General features: G+C 54.0%; 27 non-coding genes across 27 annotated transcripts; all 27 read right to left on the bottom strand.

The window, feature by feature from the left end:
- Positions 1-520: 520 nt before the first annotated feature.
- Trnah-gug (transfer RNA histidin (anticodon GUG)) lies at positions 521-592 on the bottom strand. Its single transcript has one exon. It is a non-coding gene; the product is annotated as a tRNA-His (tRNA).
- Positions 593-972: 380 nt separating this feature from the next.
- Trnae-cuc (transfer RNA glutamic acid (anticodon CUC)) lies at positions 973-1,044 on the bottom strand. The gene has a single exon. It is a non-coding gene; the product is annotated as a tRNA-Glu (tRNA).
- Positions 1,045-1,489: 445 nt separating this feature from the next.
- Trnal-uag (transfer RNA leucine (anticodon UAG)) lies at positions 1,490-1,571 on the bottom strand. Its single transcript has one exon. It is a non-coding gene; the product is annotated as a tRNA-Leu (tRNA).
- Positions 1,572-2,306: 735 nt separating this feature from the next.
- Positions 2,307-2,378, bottom strand: Trnah-gug (transfer RNA histidin (anticodon GUG)). The gene has a single exon. It is a non-coding gene; the product is annotated as a tRNA-His (tRNA).
- A 380-nt stretch (positions 2,379-2,758) lies between these two features.
- Trnae-cuc (transfer RNA glutamic acid (anticodon CUC)) lies at positions 2,759-2,830 on the bottom strand. Its single transcript has one exon. It is a non-coding gene; the product is annotated as a tRNA-Glu (tRNA).
- Positions 2,831-3,275: 445 nt separating this feature from the next.
- On the bottom strand, positions 3,276-3,357 carry Trnal-uag (transfer RNA leucine (anticodon UAG)). The gene has a single exon. It is a non-coding gene; the product is annotated as a tRNA-Leu (tRNA).
- Positions 3,358-4,092: 735 nt separating this feature from the next.
- Positions 4,093-4,164, bottom strand: Trnah-gug (transfer RNA histidin (anticodon GUG)). The gene has a single exon. It is a non-coding gene; the product is annotated as a tRNA-His (tRNA).
- Positions 4,165-4,544: 380 nt separating this feature from the next.
- Positions 4,545-4,616, bottom strand: Trnae-cuc (transfer RNA glutamic acid (anticodon CUC)). The gene has a single exon. It is a non-coding gene; the product is annotated as a tRNA-Glu (tRNA).
- A 445-nt stretch (positions 4,617-5,061) lies between these two features.
- Positions 5,062-5,143, bottom strand: Trnal-uag (transfer RNA leucine (anticodon UAG)). Its single transcript has one exon. It is a non-coding gene; the product is annotated as a tRNA-Leu (tRNA).
- Positions 5,144-5,878: 735 nt separating this feature from the next.
- Positions 5,879-5,950, bottom strand: Trnah-gug (transfer RNA histidin (anticodon GUG)). Its single transcript has one exon. It is a non-coding gene; the product is annotated as a tRNA-His (tRNA).
- Positions 5,951-6,330: 380 nt separating this feature from the next.
- On the bottom strand, positions 6,331-6,402 carry Trnae-cuc (transfer RNA glutamic acid (anticodon CUC)). The gene has a single exon. It is a non-coding gene; the product is annotated as a tRNA-Glu (tRNA).
- Positions 6,403-6,847: 445 nt separating this feature from the next.
- On the bottom strand, positions 6,848-6,929 carry Trnal-uag (transfer RNA leucine (anticodon UAG)). Its single transcript has one exon. It is a non-coding gene; the product is annotated as a tRNA-Leu (tRNA).
- A 735-nt stretch (positions 6,930-7,664) lies between these two features.
- Positions 7,665-7,736, bottom strand: Trnah-gug (transfer RNA histidin (anticodon GUG)). Its single transcript has one exon. It is a non-coding gene; the product is annotated as a tRNA-His (tRNA).
- Positions 7,737-8,116: 380 nt separating this feature from the next.
- Trnae-cuc (transfer RNA glutamic acid (anticodon CUC)) lies at positions 8,117-8,188 on the bottom strand. The gene has a single exon. It is a non-coding gene; the product is annotated as a tRNA-Glu (tRNA).
- A 445-nt stretch (positions 8,189-8,633) lies between these two features.
- On the bottom strand, positions 8,634-8,715 carry Trnal-uag (transfer RNA leucine (anticodon UAG)). Its single transcript has one exon. It is a non-coding gene; the product is annotated as a tRNA-Leu (tRNA).
- Positions 8,716-9,450: 735 nt separating this feature from the next.
- Positions 9,451-9,522, bottom strand: Trnah-gug (transfer RNA histidin (anticodon GUG)). Its single transcript has one exon. It is a non-coding gene; the product is annotated as a tRNA-His (tRNA).
- A 380-nt stretch (positions 9,523-9,902) lies between these two features.
- Positions 9,903-9,974, bottom strand: Trnae-cuc (transfer RNA glutamic acid (anticodon CUC)). Its single transcript has one exon. It is a non-coding gene; the product is annotated as a tRNA-Glu (tRNA).
- Positions 9,975-10,419: 445 nt separating this feature from the next.
- Trnal-uag (transfer RNA leucine (anticodon UAG)) lies at positions 10,420-10,501 on the bottom strand. Its single transcript has one exon. It is a non-coding gene; the product is annotated as a tRNA-Leu (tRNA).
- A 735-nt stretch (positions 10,502-11,236) lies between these two features.
- Positions 11,237-11,308, bottom strand: Trnah-gug (transfer RNA histidin (anticodon GUG)). Its single transcript has one exon. It is a non-coding gene; the product is annotated as a tRNA-His (tRNA).
- Positions 11,309-11,688: 380 nt separating this feature from the next.
- Positions 11,689-11,760, bottom strand: Trnae-cuc (transfer RNA glutamic acid (anticodon CUC)). The gene has a single exon. It is a non-coding gene; the product is annotated as a tRNA-Glu (tRNA).
- A 445-nt stretch (positions 11,761-12,205) lies between these two features.
- Positions 12,206-12,287, bottom strand: Trnal-uag (transfer RNA leucine (anticodon UAG)). Its single transcript has one exon. It is a non-coding gene; the product is annotated as a tRNA-Leu (tRNA).
- A 735-nt stretch (positions 12,288-13,022) lies between these two features.
- Positions 13,023-13,094, bottom strand: Trnah-gug (transfer RNA histidin (anticodon GUG)). The gene has a single exon. It is a non-coding gene; the product is annotated as a tRNA-His (tRNA).
- Positions 13,095-13,474: 380 nt separating this feature from the next.
- Positions 13,475-13,546, bottom strand: Trnae-cuc (transfer RNA glutamic acid (anticodon CUC)). The gene has a single exon. It is a non-coding gene; the product is annotated as a tRNA-Glu (tRNA).
- Positions 13,547-13,991: 445 nt separating this feature from the next.
- Positions 13,992-14,073, bottom strand: Trnal-uag (transfer RNA leucine (anticodon UAG)). Its single transcript has one exon. It is a non-coding gene; the product is annotated as a tRNA-Leu (tRNA).
- A 735-nt stretch (positions 14,074-14,808) lies between these two features.
- Trnah-gug (transfer RNA histidin (anticodon GUG)) lies at positions 14,809-14,880 on the bottom strand. Its single transcript has one exon. It is a non-coding gene; the product is annotated as a tRNA-His (tRNA).
- Positions 14,881-15,260: 380 nt separating this feature from the next.
- On the bottom strand, positions 15,261-15,332 carry Trnae-cuc (transfer RNA glutamic acid (anticodon CUC)). Its single transcript has one exon. It is a non-coding gene; the product is annotated as a tRNA-Glu (tRNA).
- A 445-nt stretch (positions 15,333-15,777) lies between these two features.
- Trnal-uag (transfer RNA leucine (anticodon UAG)) lies at positions 15,778-15,859 on the bottom strand. Its single transcript has one exon. It is a non-coding gene; the product is annotated as a tRNA-Leu (tRNA).
- Between the last annotated feature and the right edge of the window lie 346 nt (positions 15,860-16,205).

Raw genomic sequence — 16,205 nt, forward strand, 5'->3', positions numbered from 1 at the left:
ACCAGGTTTCGAACCTGGGCTTTCCGTAACCACTAAATTATCGTAGCTGTAACTGTCAGGCGGAGCTAGAATGCTCCATGTGTCAAACATATGTGAGCTCAAGGAGGTTACACTTGAAGAAAAAGCGGCAGGTTAACGCGATCACAGCGAAACCCCCGACAGCTACAGGACTCGAAACCGCGCCAACAGAGAGACTGGTGCCTTAAACCAGCGCCTTAAAGCGCTCGGCCACGCTACATGCGCTGCTTGGTGCGCCAGTGTTCCTAGCATTTGTACAAACAGTGCACGCCACAGCTTCCTGTTCTGCTGGGACTGGCTGCTCATCCATCGCACTTCAAACAACTGCCCTTTTCGACTACAGAGAGCAGCGGACGTCTGCGCTCTGGGAGGCGACATTACGTGTTGGGGATGAAGTGGTAGTGCAAACTGCGGCCTGCGGAACACGAGTGAAAAAATCAAGAGAGTACTGTCATTTCGAGTACTCGTCATTGCAACGGCAGCAAGGCAAAACTTTCAAAATTGCCGTGACCAGAATTCGAACCTGGGTTATTGCGGCCACAACGCAATGTCCTAACCACTAGACGATCACGGCCATGGCCACGGAGGCGCCCGCGAAGGCAGCTGGCTGGAATGCAAGTGGCGATACCCAGCAAAGCCTAGGCCAAGGTGTACGCCACAGCAGTGTCAGACACGGTCTCCATCACATGTATACGAGCAAATGAACGTGCCTGCGCTGTCAGGACACTAACTACAGTGGTTAGCTGCATTCACCTCCGTGGCAATGTCTTGCAGTCCCCCAAGCCTCTTGACTACAGGTATGTGGCTGGATAACAAGTGGATAGACGCTTCATCTCTCTCGCCGTCAGGTGTTGCCGTGAATCATACTTAACGTAGCTTTCTGCACGCGTCAGCGTAGCGTCAGTCGAGCAAAGTCGAGACAAGTCGCATAAGAGGAGCAACAAAAACGCGCAATTCCGGTACCGGGAATCGAACCCGGGCCTCCTGGGTGAGAGCCAGGTATCCTAGCCACTAGACCACACCGGATAACGACGGCAGTGCTCTTTCCAGCGAACGCAGCAGCCACGCACGGTTAACTGACGACAACTGTAAAAAATCCACTCTCTCGCGTTATAGAACGGCGTGCTCCGGACGCATTTCGTGGAGACGAACGCCAGCAATGATGAGAGCAAAAGGTGCCTACAAATGCTGTCGTTGCACCACGCACTGTTCTACGACCATTCACCAAGCAGACGCTCACGCCTTGTTGTGCTGCTTCCTTTGCGGGCAATGAGTGCATCTGCCTTCGACACAGGAGACATTACACGCTTGGCAGCTGTGGGATTGGAACCCACGCCTCCGAAGAGAATGGTGCCTGACACCAGCGCCTTAGACCGCTCGGCCACGCTACCTACACAACACGCGCGTCACAAGAGCTGCGTCCTACCCCACGAGAACACACCGCAACGGCACAAAAATGAGACGTAAAAAGTGGCAACGGTGGGATTCGAACCCACGCCTCCGAAGAGACTGGTGCCTAAAACCAGCGCCTTAGACCGCTCGGCCACGTTACCGTTGCAGCAGCAGCGGCAAAACGTTTCCTTTGTACTACAAAGATCACTTCGAAATGGAAGTATCTTGGCATGTATTTCCACTGCTCTCCCACTGGAAGCGTCCCTTTAGGCCATCCACAGCAAGAAAAAGCCGTGCCCGCCGCATGGTAGCGACGCCACTTGTCTGTAGCTGTCGCAGTTAAGGAGACAGCGTCAAGAGACGTTTTCGTGCCGTGACCAGGTTTCGAACCTGGGCTTTCCGTAACCACTAAATTATCGTAGCTGTAACTGTCAGGCGGAGCTAGAATGCTCCATGTGTCAAACATATGTGAGCTCAAGGAGGTTACACTTGAAGAAAAAGCGGCAGGTTAACGCGATCACAGCGAAACCCCCGACAGCTACAGGACTCGAAACCGCGCCAACAGAGAGACTGGTGCCTTAAACCAGCGCCTTAAAGCGCTCGGCCACGCTACATGCGCTGCTTGGTGCGCCAGTGTTCCTAGCATTTGTACAAACAGTGCACGCCACAGCTTCCTGTTCTGCTGGGACTGGCTGCTCATCCATCGCACTTCAAACAACTGCCCTTTTCGACTACAGAGAGCAGCGGACGTCTGCGCTCTGGGAGGCGACATTACGTGTTGGGGATGAAGTGGTAGTGCAAACTGCGGCCTGCGGAACACGAGTGAAAAAATCAAGAGAGTACTGTCATTTCGAGTACTCGTCATTGCAACGGCAGCAAGGCAAAACTTTCAAAATTGCCGTGACCAGAATTCGAACCTGGGTTATTGCGGCCACAACGCAATGTCCTAACCACTAGACGATCACGGCCATGGCCACGGAGGCGCCCGCGAAGGCAGCTGGCTGGAATGCAAGTGGCGATACCCAGCAAAGCCTAGGCCAAGGTGTACGCCACAGCAGTGTCAGACACGGTCTCCATCACATGTATACGAGCAAATGAACGTGCCTGCGCTGTCAGGACACTAACTACAGTGGTTAGCTGCATTCACCTCCGTGGCAATGTCTTGCAGTCCCCCAAGCCTCTTGACTACAGGTATGTGGCTGGATAACAAGTGGATAGACGCTTCATCTCTCTCGCCGTCAGGTGTTGCCGTGAATCATACTTAACGTAGCTTTCTGCACGCGTCAGCGTAGCGTCAGTCGAGCAAAGTCGAGACAAGTCGCATAAGAGGAGCAACAAAAACGCGCAATTCCGGTACCGGGAATCGAACCCGGGCCTCCTGGGTGAGAGCCAGGTATCCTAGCCACTAGACCACACCGGATAACGACGGCAGTGCTCTTTCCAGCGAACGCAGCAGCCACGCACGGTTAACTGACGACAACTGTAAAAAATCCACTCTCTCGCGTTATAGAACGGCGTGCTCCGGACGCATTTCGTGGAGACGAACGCCAGCAATGATGAGAGCAAAAGGTGCCTACAAATGCTGTCGTTGCACCACGCACTGTTCTACGACCATTCACCAAGCAGACGCTCACGCCTTGTTGTGCTGCTTCCTTTGCGGGCAATGAGTGCATCTGCCTTCGACACAGGAGACATTACACGCTTGGCAGCTGTGGGATTGGAACCCACGCCTCCGAAGAGAATGGTGCCTGACACCAGCGCCTTAGACCGCTCGGCCACGCTACCTACACAACACGCGCGTCACAAGAGCTGCGTCCTACCCCACGAGAACACACCGCAACGGCACAAAAATGAGACGTAAAAAGTGGCAACGGTGGGATTCGAACCCACGCCTCCGAAGAGACTGGTGCCTAAAACCAGCGCCTTAGACCGCTCGGCCACGTTACCGTTGCAGCAGCAGCGGCAAAACGTTTCCTTTGTACTACAAAGATCACTTCGAAATGGAAGTATCTTGGCATGTATTTCCACTGCTCTCCCACTGGAAGCGTCCCTTTAGGCCATCCACAGCAAGAAAAAGCCGTGCCCGCCGCATGGTAGCGACGCCACTTGTCTGTAGCTGTCGCAGTTAAGGAGACAGCGTCAAGAGACGTTTTCGTGCCGTGACCAGGTTTCGAACCTGGGCTTTCCGTAACCACTAAATTATCGTAGCTGTAACTGTCAGGCGGAGCTAGAATGCTCCATGTGTCAAACATATGTGAGCTCAAGGAGGTTACACTTGAAGAAAAAGCGGCAGGTTAACGCGATCACAGCGAAACCCCCGACAGCTACAGGACTCGAAACCGCGCCAACAGAGAGACTGGTGCCTTAAACCAGCGCCTTAAAGCGCTCGGCCACGCTACATGCGCTGCTTGGTGCGCCAGTGTTCCTAGCATTTGTACAAACAGTGCACGCCACAGCTTCCTGTTCTGCTGGGACTGGCTGCTCATCCATCGCACTTCAAACAACTGCCCTTTTCGACTACAGAGAGCAGCGGACGTCTGCGCTCTGGGAGGCGACATTACGTGTTGGGGATGAAGTGGTAGTGCAAACTGCGGCCTGCGGAACACGAGTGAAAAAATCAAGAGAGTACTGTCATTTCGAGTACTCGTCATTGCAACGGCAGCAAGGCAAAACTTTCAAAATTGCCGTGACCAGAATTCGAACCTGGGTTATTGCGGCCACAACGCAATGTCCTAACCACTAGACGATCACGGCCATGGCCACGGAGGCGCCCGCGAAGGCAGCTGGCTGGAATGCAAGTGGCGATACCCAGCAAAGCCTAGGCCAAGGTGTACGCCACAGCAGTGTCAGACACGGTCTCCATCACATGTATACGAGCAAATGAACGTGCCTGCGCTGTCAGGACACTAACTACAGTGGTTAGCTGCATTCACCTCCGTGGCAATGTCTTGCAGTCCCCCAAGCCTCTTGACTACAGGTATGTGGCTGGATAACAAGTGGATAGACGCTTCATCTCTCTCGCCGTCAGGTGTTGCCGTGAATCATACTTAACGTAGCTTTCTGCACGCGTCAGCGTAGCGTCAGTCGAGCAAAGTCGAGACAAGTCGCATAAGAGGAGCAACAAAAACGCGCAATTCCGGTACCGGGAATCGAACCCGGGCCTCCTGGGTGAGAGCCAGGTATCCTAGCCACTAGACCACACCGGATAACGACGGCAGTGCTCTTTCCAGCGAACGCAGCAGCCACGCACGGTTAACTGACGACAACTGTAAAAAATCCACTCTCTCGCGTTATAGAACGGCGTGCTCCGGACGCATTTCGTGGAGACGAACGCCAGCAATGATGAGAGCAAAAGGTGCCTACAAATGCTGTCGTTGCACCACGCACTGTTCTACGACCATTCACCAAGCAGACGCTCACGCCTTGTTGTGCTGCTTCCTTTGCGGGCAATGAGTGCATCTGCCTTCGACACAGGAGACATTACACGCTTGGCAGCTGTGGGATTGGAACCCACGCCTCCGAAGAGAATGGTGCCTGACACCAGCGCCTTAGACCGCTCGGCCACGCTACCTACACAACACGCGCGTCACAAGAGCTGCGTCCTACCCCACGAGAACACACCGCAACGGCACAAAAATGAGACGTAAAAAGTGGCAACGGTGGGATTCGAACCCACGCCTCCGAAGAGACTGGTGCCTAAAACCAGCGCCTTAGACCGCTCGGCCACGTTACCGTTGCAGCAGCAGCGGCAAAACGTTTCCTTTGTACTACAAAGATCACTTCGAAATGGAAGTATCTTGGCATGTATTTCCACTGCTCTCCCACTGGAAGCGTCCCTTTAGGCCATCCACAGCAAGAAAAAGCCGTGCCCGCCGCATGGTAGCGACGCCACTTGTCTGTAGCTGTCGCAGTTAAGGAGACAGCGTCAAGAGACGTTTTCGTGCCGTGACCAGGTTTCGAACCTGGGCTTTCCGTAACCACTAAATTATCGTAGCTGTAACTGTCAGGCGGAGCTAGAATGCTCCATGTGTCAAACATATGTGAGCTCAAGGAGGTTACACTTGAAGAAAAAGCGGCAGGTTAACGCGATCACAGCGAAACCCCCGACAGCTACAGGACTCGAAACCGCGCCAACAGAGAGACTGGTGCCTTAAACCAGCGCCTTAAAGCGCTCGGCCACGCTACATGCGCTGCTTGGTGCGCCAGTGTTCCTAGCATTTGTACAAACAGTGCACGCCACAGCTTCCTGTTCTGCTGGGACTGGCTGCTCATCCATCGCACTTCAAACAACTGCCCTTTTCGACTACAGAGAGCAGCGGACGTCTGCGCTCTGGGAGGCGACATTACGTGTTGGGGATGAAGTGGTAGTGCAAACTGCGGCCTGCGGAACACGAGTGAAAAAATCAAGAGAGTACTGTCATTTCGAGTACTCGTCATTGCAACGGCAGCAAGGCAAAACTTTCAAAATTGCCGTGACCAGAATTCGAACCTGGGTTATTGCGGCCACAACGCAATGTCCTAACCACTAGACGATCACGGCCATGGCCACGGAGGCGCCCGCGAAGGCAGCTGGCTGGAATGCAAGTGGCGATACCCAGCAAAGCCTAGGCCAAGGTGTACGCCACAGCAGTGTCAGACACGGTCTCCATCACATGTATACGAGCAAATGAACGTGCCTGCGCTGTCAGGACACTAACTACAGTGGTTAGCTGCATTCACCTCCGTGGCAATGTCTTGCAGTCCCCCAAGCCTCTTGACTACAGGTATGTGGCTGGATAACAAGTGGATAGACGCTTCATCTCTCTCGCCGTCAGGTGTTGCCGTGAATCATACTTAACGTAGCTTTCTGCACGCGTCAGCGTAGCGTCAGTCGAGCAAAGTCGAGACAAGTCGCATAAGAGGAGCAACAAAAACGCGCAATTCCGGTACCGGGAATCGAACCCGGGCCTCCTGGGTGAGAGCCAGGTATCCTAGCCACTAGACCACACCGGATAACGACGGCAGTGCTCTTTCCAGCGAACGCAGCAGCCACGCACGGTTAACTGACGACAACTGTAAAAAATCCACTCTCTCGCGTTATAGAACGGCGTGCTCCGGACGCATTTCGTGGAGACGAACGCCAGCAATGATGAGAGCAAAAGGTGCCTACAAATGCTGTCGTTGCACCACGCACTGTTCTACGACCATTCACCAAGCAGACGCTCACGCCTTGTTGTGCTGCTTCCTTTGCGGGCAATGAGTGCATCTGCCTTCGACACAGGAGACATTACACGCTTGGCAGCTGTGGGATTGGAACCCACGCCTCCGAAGAGAATGGTGCCTGACACCAGCGCCTTAGACCGCTCGGCCACGCTACCTACACAACACGCGCGTCACAAGAGCTGCGTCCTACCCCACGAGAACACACCGCAACGGCACAAAAATGAGACGTAAAAAGTGGCAACGGTGGGATTCGAACCCACGCCTCCGAAGAGACTGGTGCCTAAAACCAGCGCCTTAGACCGCTCGGCCACGTTACCGTTGCAGCAGCAGCGGCAAAACGTTTCCTTTGTACTACAAAGATCACTTCGAAATGGAAGTATCTTGGCATGTATTTCCACTGCTCTCCCACTGGAAGCGTCCCTTTAGGCCATCCACAGCAAGAAAAAGCCGTGCCCGCCGCATGGTAGCGACGCCACTTGTCTGTAGCTGTCGCAGTTAAGGAGACAGCGTCAAGAGACGTTTTCGTGCCGTGACCAGGTTTCGAACCTGGGCTTTCCGTAACCACTAAATTATCGTAGCTGTAACTGTCAGGCGGAGCTAGAATGCTCCATGTGTCAAACATATGTGAGCTCAAGGAGGTTACACTTGAAGAAAAAGCGGCAGGTTAACGCGATCACAGCGAAACCCCCGACAGCTACAGGACTCGAAACCGCGCCAACAGAGAGACTGGTGCCTTAAACCAGCGCCTTAAAGCGCTCGGCCACGCTACATGCGCTGCTTGGTGCGCCAGTGTTCCTAGCATTTGTACAAACAGTGCACGCCACAGCTTCCTGTTCTGCTGGGACTGGCTGCTCATCCATCGCACTTCAAACAACTGCCCTTTTCGACTACAGAGAGCAGCGGACGTCTGCGCTCTGGGAGGCGACATTACGTGTTGGGGATGAAGTGGTAGTGCAAACTGCGGCCTGCGGAACACGAGTGAAAAAATCAAGAGAGTACTGTCATTTCGAGTACTCGTCATTGCAACGGCAGCAAGGCAAAACTTTCAAAATTGCCGTGACCAGAATTCGAACCTGGGTTATTGCGGCCACAACGCAATGTCCTAACCACTAGACGATCACGGCCATGGCCACGGTGGCGCCCGCGAAGGCAGCTGGCTGGAATGCAAGTGGCGATACCCAGCAAAGCCTAGGCCAAGGTGTACGCCACAGCAGTGTCAGACACGGTCTCCATCACATGTATACGAGCAAATGAACGTGCCTGCGCTGTCAGGACACTAACTACAGTGGTTAGCTGCATTCACCTCCGTGGCAATGTCTTGCAGTCCCCCAAGCCTCTTGACTACAGGTATGTGGCTGGATAACAAGTGGATAGACGCTTCATCTCTCTCGCCGTCAGGTGTTGCCGTGAATCATACTTAACGTAGCTTTCTGCACGCGTCAGCGTAGCGTCAGTCGAGCAAAGTCGAGACAAGTCGCATAAGAGGAGCAACAAAAACGCGCAATTCCGGTACCGGGAATCGAACCCGGGCCTCCTGGGTGAGAGCCAGGTATCCTAGCCACTAGACCACACCGGATAACGACGGCAGTGCTCTTTCCAGCGAACGCAGCAGCCACGCACGGTTAACTGACGACAACTGTAAAAAATCCACTCTCTCGCGTTATAGAACGGCGTGCTCCGGACGCATTTCGTGGAGACGAACGCCAGCAATGATGAGAGCAAAAGGTGCCTACAAATGCTGTCGTTGCACCACGCACTGTTCTACGACCATTCACCAAGCAGACGCTCACGCCTTGTTGTGCTGCTTCCTTTGCGGGCAATGAGTGCATCTGCCTTCGACACAGGAGACATTACACGCTTGGCAGCTGTGGGATTGGAACCCACGCCTCCGAAGAGAATGGTGCCTGACACCAGCGCCTTAGACCGCTCGGCCACGCTACCTACACAACACGCGCGTCACAAGAGCTGCGTCCTACCCCACGAGAACACACCGCAACGGCACAAAAATGAGACGTAAAAAGTGGCAACGGTGGGATTCGAACCCACGCCTCCGAAGAGACTGGTGCCTAAAACCAGCGCCTTAGACCGCTCGGCCACGTTACCGTTGCAGCAGCAGCGGCAAAACGTTTCCTTTGTACTACAAAGATCACTTCGAAATGGAAGTATCTTGGCATGTATTTCCACTGCTCTCCCACTGGAAGCGTCCCTTTAGGCCATCCACAGCAAGAAAAAGCCGTGCCCGCCGCATGGTAGCGACGCCACTTGTCTGTAGCTGTCGCAGTTAAGGAGACAGCGTCAAGAGACGTTTTCGTGCCGTGACCAGGTTTCGAACCTGGGCTTTCCGTAACCACTAAATTATCGTAGCTGTAACTGTCAGGCGGAGCTAGAATGCTCCATGTGTCAAACATATGTGAGCTCAAGGAGGTTACACTTGAAGAAAAAGCGGCAGGTTAACGCGATCACAGCGAAACCCCCGACAGCTACAGGACTCGAAACCGCGCCAACAGAGAGACTGGTGCCTTAAACCAGCGCCTTAAAGCGCTCGGCCACGCTACATGCGCTGCTTGGTGCGCCAGTGTTCCTAGCATTTGTACAAACAGTGCACGCCACAGCTTCCTGTTCTGCTGGGACTGGCTGCTCATCCATCGCACTTCAAACAACTGCCCTTTTCGACTACAGAGAGCAGCGGACGTCTGCGCTCTGGGAGGCGACATTACGTGTTGGGGATGAAGTGGTAGTGCAAACTGCGGCCTGCGGAACACGAGTGAAAAAATCAAGAGAGTACTGTCATTTCGAGTACTCGTCATTGCAACGGCAGCAAGGCAAAACTTTCAAAATTGCCGTGACCAGAATTCGAACCTGGGTTATTGCGGCCACAACGCAATGTCCTAACCACTAGACGATCACGGCCATGGCCACGGAGGCGCCCGCGAAGGCAGCTGGCTGGAATGCAAGTGGCGATACCCAGCAAAGCCTAGGCCAAGGTGTACGCCACAGCAGTGTCAGACACGGTCTCCATCACATGTATACGAGCAAATGAACGTGCCTGCGCTGTCAGGACACTAACTACAGTGGTTAGCTGCATTCACCTCCGTGGCAATGTCTTGCAGTCCCCCAAGCCTCTTGACTACAGGTATGTGGCTGGATAACAAGTGGATAGACGCTTCATCTCTCTCGCCGTCAGGTGTTGCCGTGAATCATACTTAACGTAGCTTTCTGCACGCGTCAGCGTAGCGTCAGTCGAGCAAAGTCGAGACAAGTCGCATAAGAGGAGCAACAAAAACGCGCAATTCCGGTACCGGGAATCGAACCCGGGCCTCCTGGGTGAGAGCCAGGTATCCTAGCCACTAGACCACACCGGATAACGACGGCAGTGCTCTTTCCAGCGAACGCAGCAGCCACGCACGGTTAACTGACGACAACTGTAAAAAATCCACTCTCTCGCGTTATAGAACGGCGTGCTCCGGACGCATTTCGTGGAGACGAACGCCAGCAATGATGAGAGCAAAAGGTGCCTACAAATGCTGTCGTTGCACCACGCACTGTTCTACGACCATTCACCAAGCAGACGCTCACGCCTTGTTGTGCTGCTTCCTTTGCGGGCAATGAGTGCATCTGCCTTCGACACAGGAGACATTACACGCTTGGCAGCTGTGGGATTGGAACCCACGCCTCCGAAGAGAATGGTGCCTGACACCAGCGCCTTAGACCGCTCGGCCACGCTACCTACACAACACGCGCGTCACAAGAGCTGCGTCCTACCCCACGAGAACACACCGCAACGGCACAAAAATGAGACGTAAAAAGTGGCAACGGTGGGATTCGAACCCACGCCTCCGAAGAGACTGGTGCCTAAAACCAGCGCCTTAGACCGCTCGGCCACGTTACCGTTGCAGCAGCAGCGGCAAAACGTTTCCTTTGTACTACAAAGATCACTTCGAAATGGAAGTATCTTGGCATGTATTTCCACTGCTCTCCCACTGGAAGCGTCCCTTTAGGCCATCCACAGCAAGAAAAAGCCGTGCCCGCCGCATGGTAGCGACGCCACTTGTCTGTAGCTGTCGCAGTTAAGGAGACAGCGTCAAGAGACGTTTTCGTGCCGTGACCAGGTTTCGAACCTGGGCTTTCCGTAACCACTAAATTATCGTAGCTGTAACTGTCAGGCGGAGCTAGAATGCTCCATGTGTCAAACATATGTGAGCTCAAGGAGGTTACACTTGAAGAAAAAGCGGCAGGTTAACGCGATCACAGCGAAACCCCCGACAGCTACAGGACTCGAAACCGCGCCAACAGAGAGACTGGTGCCTTAAACCAGCGCCTTAAAGCGCTCGGCCACGCTACATGCGCTGCTTGGTGCGCCAGTGTTCCTAGCATTTGTACAAACAGTGCACGCCACAGCTTCCTGTTCTGCTGGGACTGGCTGCTCATCCATCGCACTTCAAACAACTGCCCTTTTCGACTACAGAGAGCAGCGGACGTCTGCGCTCTGGGAGGCGACATTACGTGTTGGGGATGAAGTGGTAGTGCAAACTGCGGCCTGCGGAACACGAGTGAAAAAATCAAGAGAGTACTGTCATTTCGAGTACTCGTCATTGCAACGGCAGCAAGGCAAAACTTTCAAAATTGCCGTGACCAGAATTCGAACCTGGGTTATTGCGGCCACAACGCAATGTCCTAACCACTAGACGATCACGGCCATGGCCACGGAGGCGCCCGCGAAGGCAGCTGGCTGGAATGCAAGTGGCGATACCCAGCAAAGCCTAGGCCAAGGTGTACGCCACAGCAGTGTCAGACACGGTCTCCATCACATGTATACGAGCAAATGAACGTGCCTGCGCTGTCAGGACACTAACTACAGTGGTTAGCTGCATTCACCTCCGTGGCAATGTCTTGCAGTCCCCCAAGCCTCTTGACTACAGGTATGTGGCTGGATAACAAGTGGATAGACGCTTCATCTCTCTCGCCGTCAGGTGTTGCCGTGAATCATACTTAACGTAGCTTTCTGCACGCGTCAGCGTAGCGTCAGTCGAGCAAAGTCGAGACAAGTCGCATAAGAGGAGCAACAAAAACGCGCAATTCCGGTACCGGGAATCGAACCCGGGCCTCCTGGGTGAGAGCCAGGTATCCTAGCCACTAGACCACACCGGATAACGACGGCAGTGCTCTTTCCAGCGAACGCAGCAGCCACGCACGGTTAACTGACGACAACTGTAAAAAATCCACTCTCTCGCGTTATAGAACGGCGTGCTCCGGACGCATTTCGTGGAGACGAACGCCAGCAATGATGAGAGCAAAAGGTGCCTACAAATGCTGTCGTTGCACCACGCACTGTTCTACGACCATTCACCAAGCAGACGCTCACGCCTTGTTGTGCTGCTTCCTTTGCGGGCAATGAGTGCATCTGCCTTCGACACAGGAGACATTACACGCTTGGCAGCTGTGGGATTGGAACCCACGCCTCCGAAGAGAATGGTGCCTGACACCAGCGCCTTAGACCGCTCGGCCACGCTACCTACACAACACGCGCGTCACAAGAGCTGCGTCCTACCCCACGAGAACACACCGCAACGGCACAAAAATGAGACGTAAAAAGTGGCAACGGTGGGATTCGAACCCACGCCTCCGAAGAGACTGGTGCCTAAAACCAGCGCCTTAGACCGCTCGGCCACGTTACCGTTGCAGCAGCAGCGGCAAAACGTTTCCTTTGTACTACAAAGATCACTTCGAAATGGAAGTATCTTGGCATGTATTTCCACTGCTCTCCCACTGGAAGCGTCCCTTTAGGCCATCCACAGCAAGAAAAAGCCGTGCCCGCCGCATGGTAGCGACGCCACTTGTCTGTAGCTGTCGCAGTTAAGGAGACAGCGTCAAGAGACGTTTTCGTGCCGTGACCAGGTTTCGAACCTGGGCTTTCCGTAACCACTAAATTATCGTAGCTGTAACTGTCAGGCGGAGCTAGAATGCTCCATGTGTCAAACATATGTGAGCTCAAGGAGGTTACACTTGAAGAAAAAGCGGCAGGTTAACGCGATCACAGCGAAACCCCCGACAGCTACAGGACTCGAAACCGCGCCAACAGAGAGACTGGTGCCTTAAACCAGCGCCTTAAAGCGCTCGGCCACGCTACATGCGCTGCTTGGTGCGCCAGTGTTCCTAGCATTTGTACAAACAGTGCACGCCACAGCTTCCTGTTCTGCTGGGACTGGCTGCTCATCCATCGCACTTCAAACAACTGCCCTTTTCGACTACAGAGAGCAGCGGACGTCTGCGCTCTGGGAGGCGACATTACGTGTTGGGGATGAAGTGGTAGTGCAAACTGCGGCCTGCGGAACACGAGTGAAAAAATCAAGAGAGTACTGTCATTTCGAGTACTCGTCATTGCAACGGCAGCAAGGCAAAACTTTCAAAATTGCCGTGACCAGAATTCGAACCTGGGTTATTGCGGCCACAACGCAATGTCCTAACCACTAGACGATCACGGCCATGGCCACGGAGGCGCCCGCGAAGGCAGCTGGCTGGAATGCAAGTGGCGATACCCAGCAAAGCCTAGGCCAAGGTGTACGCCACAGCAGTGTCAGACACGGTCTCCATCACATGTATACGAGCAAATGAACGTGCCTGCGCTGTCAGGACACTAACTACAGTGGTTAGCTGCATTCACCTCCGTGGCAATGTCTTGCAGTCCCCCAAGCCTCTTGACTACAGGTATGTGGCTGGATAACAAGTGGATAGACGCTTCATCTCTCTCGCCGTCAGGTGTTGCCGTGAATCATACTTAACGTAGCTTTCTGCACGCGTCAGCGTAGCGTCAGTCGAGCAAAGTCGAGACAAGTCGCATAAGAGGAGCAACAAAAACGCGCAATTCCGGTACCGGGAATCGAACCCGGGCCTCCTGGGTGAGAGCCAGGTATCCTAGCCACTAGACCACACCGGATAACGACGGCAGTGCTCTTTCCAGCGAACGCAGCAGCCACGCACGGTTAACTGACGACAACTGTAAAAAATCCACTCTCTCGCGTTATAGAACGGCGTGCTCCGGACGCATTTCGTGGAGACGAACGCCAGCAATGATGAGAGCAAAAGGTGCCTACAAATGCTGTCGTTGCACCACGCACTGTTCTACGACCATTCACCAAGCAGACGCTCACGCCTTGTTGTGCTGCTTCCTTTGCGGGCAATGAGTGCATCTGCCTTCGACACAGGAGACATTACACGCTTGGCAGCTGTGGGATTGGAACCCACGCCTCCGAAGAGAATGGTGCCTGACACCAGCGCCTTAGACCGCTCGGCCACGCTACCTACACAACACGCGCGTCACAAGAGCTGCGTCCTACCCCACGAGAACACACCGCAACGGCACAAAAATGAGACGTAAAAAGTGGCAACGGTGGGATTCGAACCCACGCCTCCGAAGAGACTGGTGCCTAAAACCAGCGCCTTAGACCGCTCGGCCACGTTACCGTTGCAGCAGCAGCGGCAAAACGTTTCCTTTGTACTACAAAGATCACTTCGAAATGGAAGTATCTTGGCATGTATTTCCACTGCTCTCCCACTGGAAGCGTCCCTTTAGGCCATCCACAGCAAGAAAAAGCCGTGCCCGCCGCATGGTAGCGACGCCACTTGTCTGTAGCTGTCGCAGTTAAGGAGACAGCGTCAAGAGACGTTTTCGTGCCGTGACCAGGTTTCGAACCTGGGCTTTCCGTAACCACTAAATTATCGTAGCTGTAACTGTCAGGCGGAGCTAGAATGCTCCATGTGTCAAACATATGTGAGCTCAAGGAGGTTACACTTGAAGAAAAAGCGGCAGGTTAACGCGATCACAGCGAAACCCCCGACAGCTACAGGACTCGAAACCGCGCCAACAGAGAGACTGGTGCCTTAAACCAGCGCCTTAAAGCGCTCGGCCACGCTACATGCGCTGCTTGGTGCGCCAGTGTTCCTAGCATTTGTACAAACAGTGCACGCCACAGCTTCCTGTTCTGCTGGGACTGGCTGCTCATCCATCGCACTTCAAACAACTGCCCTTTTCGACTACAGAGAGCAGCGGACGTCTGCGCTCTGGGAGGCGACATTACGTGTTGGGGATGAAGTGGTAGAGCAAACTGCGGCCTGCGGAACACGAGTGAAAAAATCAAGAGAGTACTGTCATTTCGAGTACTCGTCATTGCAACGGCAGCAAGGCAAAACTTTCAAAATTGCCGTGACCAGAATTCGAACCTGGGTTATTGCGGCCACAACGCAATGTCCTAACCACTAGACGATCACGGCCATGGCCACGGAGGCGCCCGCGAAGGCAGCTGGCTGGAATGCAAGTGGCGATACCCAGCAAAGCCTAGGCCAAGGTGTACGCCACAGCAGTGTCAGACACGGTCTCCATCACATGTATACGAGCAAATGAACGTGCCTGCGCTGTCAGGACACTAACTACAGTGGTTAGCTGCATTCACCTCCGTGGCAATGTCTTGCAGTCCCCCAAGCCTCTTGACTACAGGTATGTGGCTGGATAACAAGTGGATAGACGCTTCATCTCTCTCGCCGTCAGGTGTTGCCGTGAATCATACTTAACGTAGCTTTCTGCACGCGTCAGCGTAGCGTCAGTCGAGCAAAGTCGAGACAAGTCGCATAAGAGGAGCAACAAAAACGCGCAATTCCGGTACCGGGAATCGAACCCGGGCCTCCTGGGTGAGAGCCAGGTATCCTAGCCACTAGACCACACCGGATAACGACGGCAGTGCTCTTTCCAGCGAACGCAGCAGCCACGCACGGTTAACTGACGACAACTGTAAAAAATCCACTCTCTCGCGTTATAGAACGGCGTGCTCCGGACGCATTTCGTGGAGACGAACGCCAGCAATGATGAGAGCAAAAGGTGCCTACAAATGCTGTCGTTGCACCACGCACTGTTCTACGACCATTCACCAAGCAGACGCTCACGCCTTGTTGTGCTGCTTCCTTTGCGGGCAATGAGTGCATCTGCCTTCGACACAGGAGACATTACACGCTTGGCAGCTGTGGGATTGGAACCCACGCCTCCGAAGAGAATGGTGCCTGACACCAGCGCCTTAGACCGCTCGGCCACGCTACCTACACAACACGCGCGTCACAAGAGCTGCGTCCTACCCCACGAGAACACACCGCAACGGCACAAAAATGAGACGTAAAAAGTGGCAACGGTGGGATTCGAACCCACGCCTCCGAAGAGACTGGTGCCTAAAACCAGCGCCTTAGACCGCTCGGCCACGTTACCGTTGCAGCAGCAGCGGCAAAACGTTTCCTTTGTACTACAAAGATCACTTCGAAATGGAAGTATCTTGGCATGTATTTCCACTGCTCTCCCACTGGAAGCGTCCCTTTAGGCCATCCACAGCAAGAAAAAGCCGTGCCCGCCGCATGGTAGCGACGCCACTTGTCTGTAGCTGTCGCAGTTAAGGAGACAGCGTCAAGAGACGTTTTCGTGCCGTGACCAGGTTTCGAACCTGGGCTTTCCGTAACCACTAAATTATCGTAGCTGTAACTGTCAGGCGGAGCTAGAATGCTCCATGTGTCAAACATATGTGAGCTCAAGGAGGTTACACTTGAAGAAAAAGCGGCAG

Source organism: Schistocerca serialis, unplaced genomic scaffold, assembly GCF_023864345.2.
Source record: "Schistocerca serialis cubense isolate TAMUIC-IGC-003099 unplaced genomic scaffold, iqSchSeri2.2 HiC_scaffold_1095, whole genome shotgun sequence".
Taxonomy (NCBI): domain Eukaryota; kingdom Metazoa; phylum Arthropoda; class Insecta; order Orthoptera; family Acrididae; genus Schistocerca; species Schistocerca serialis.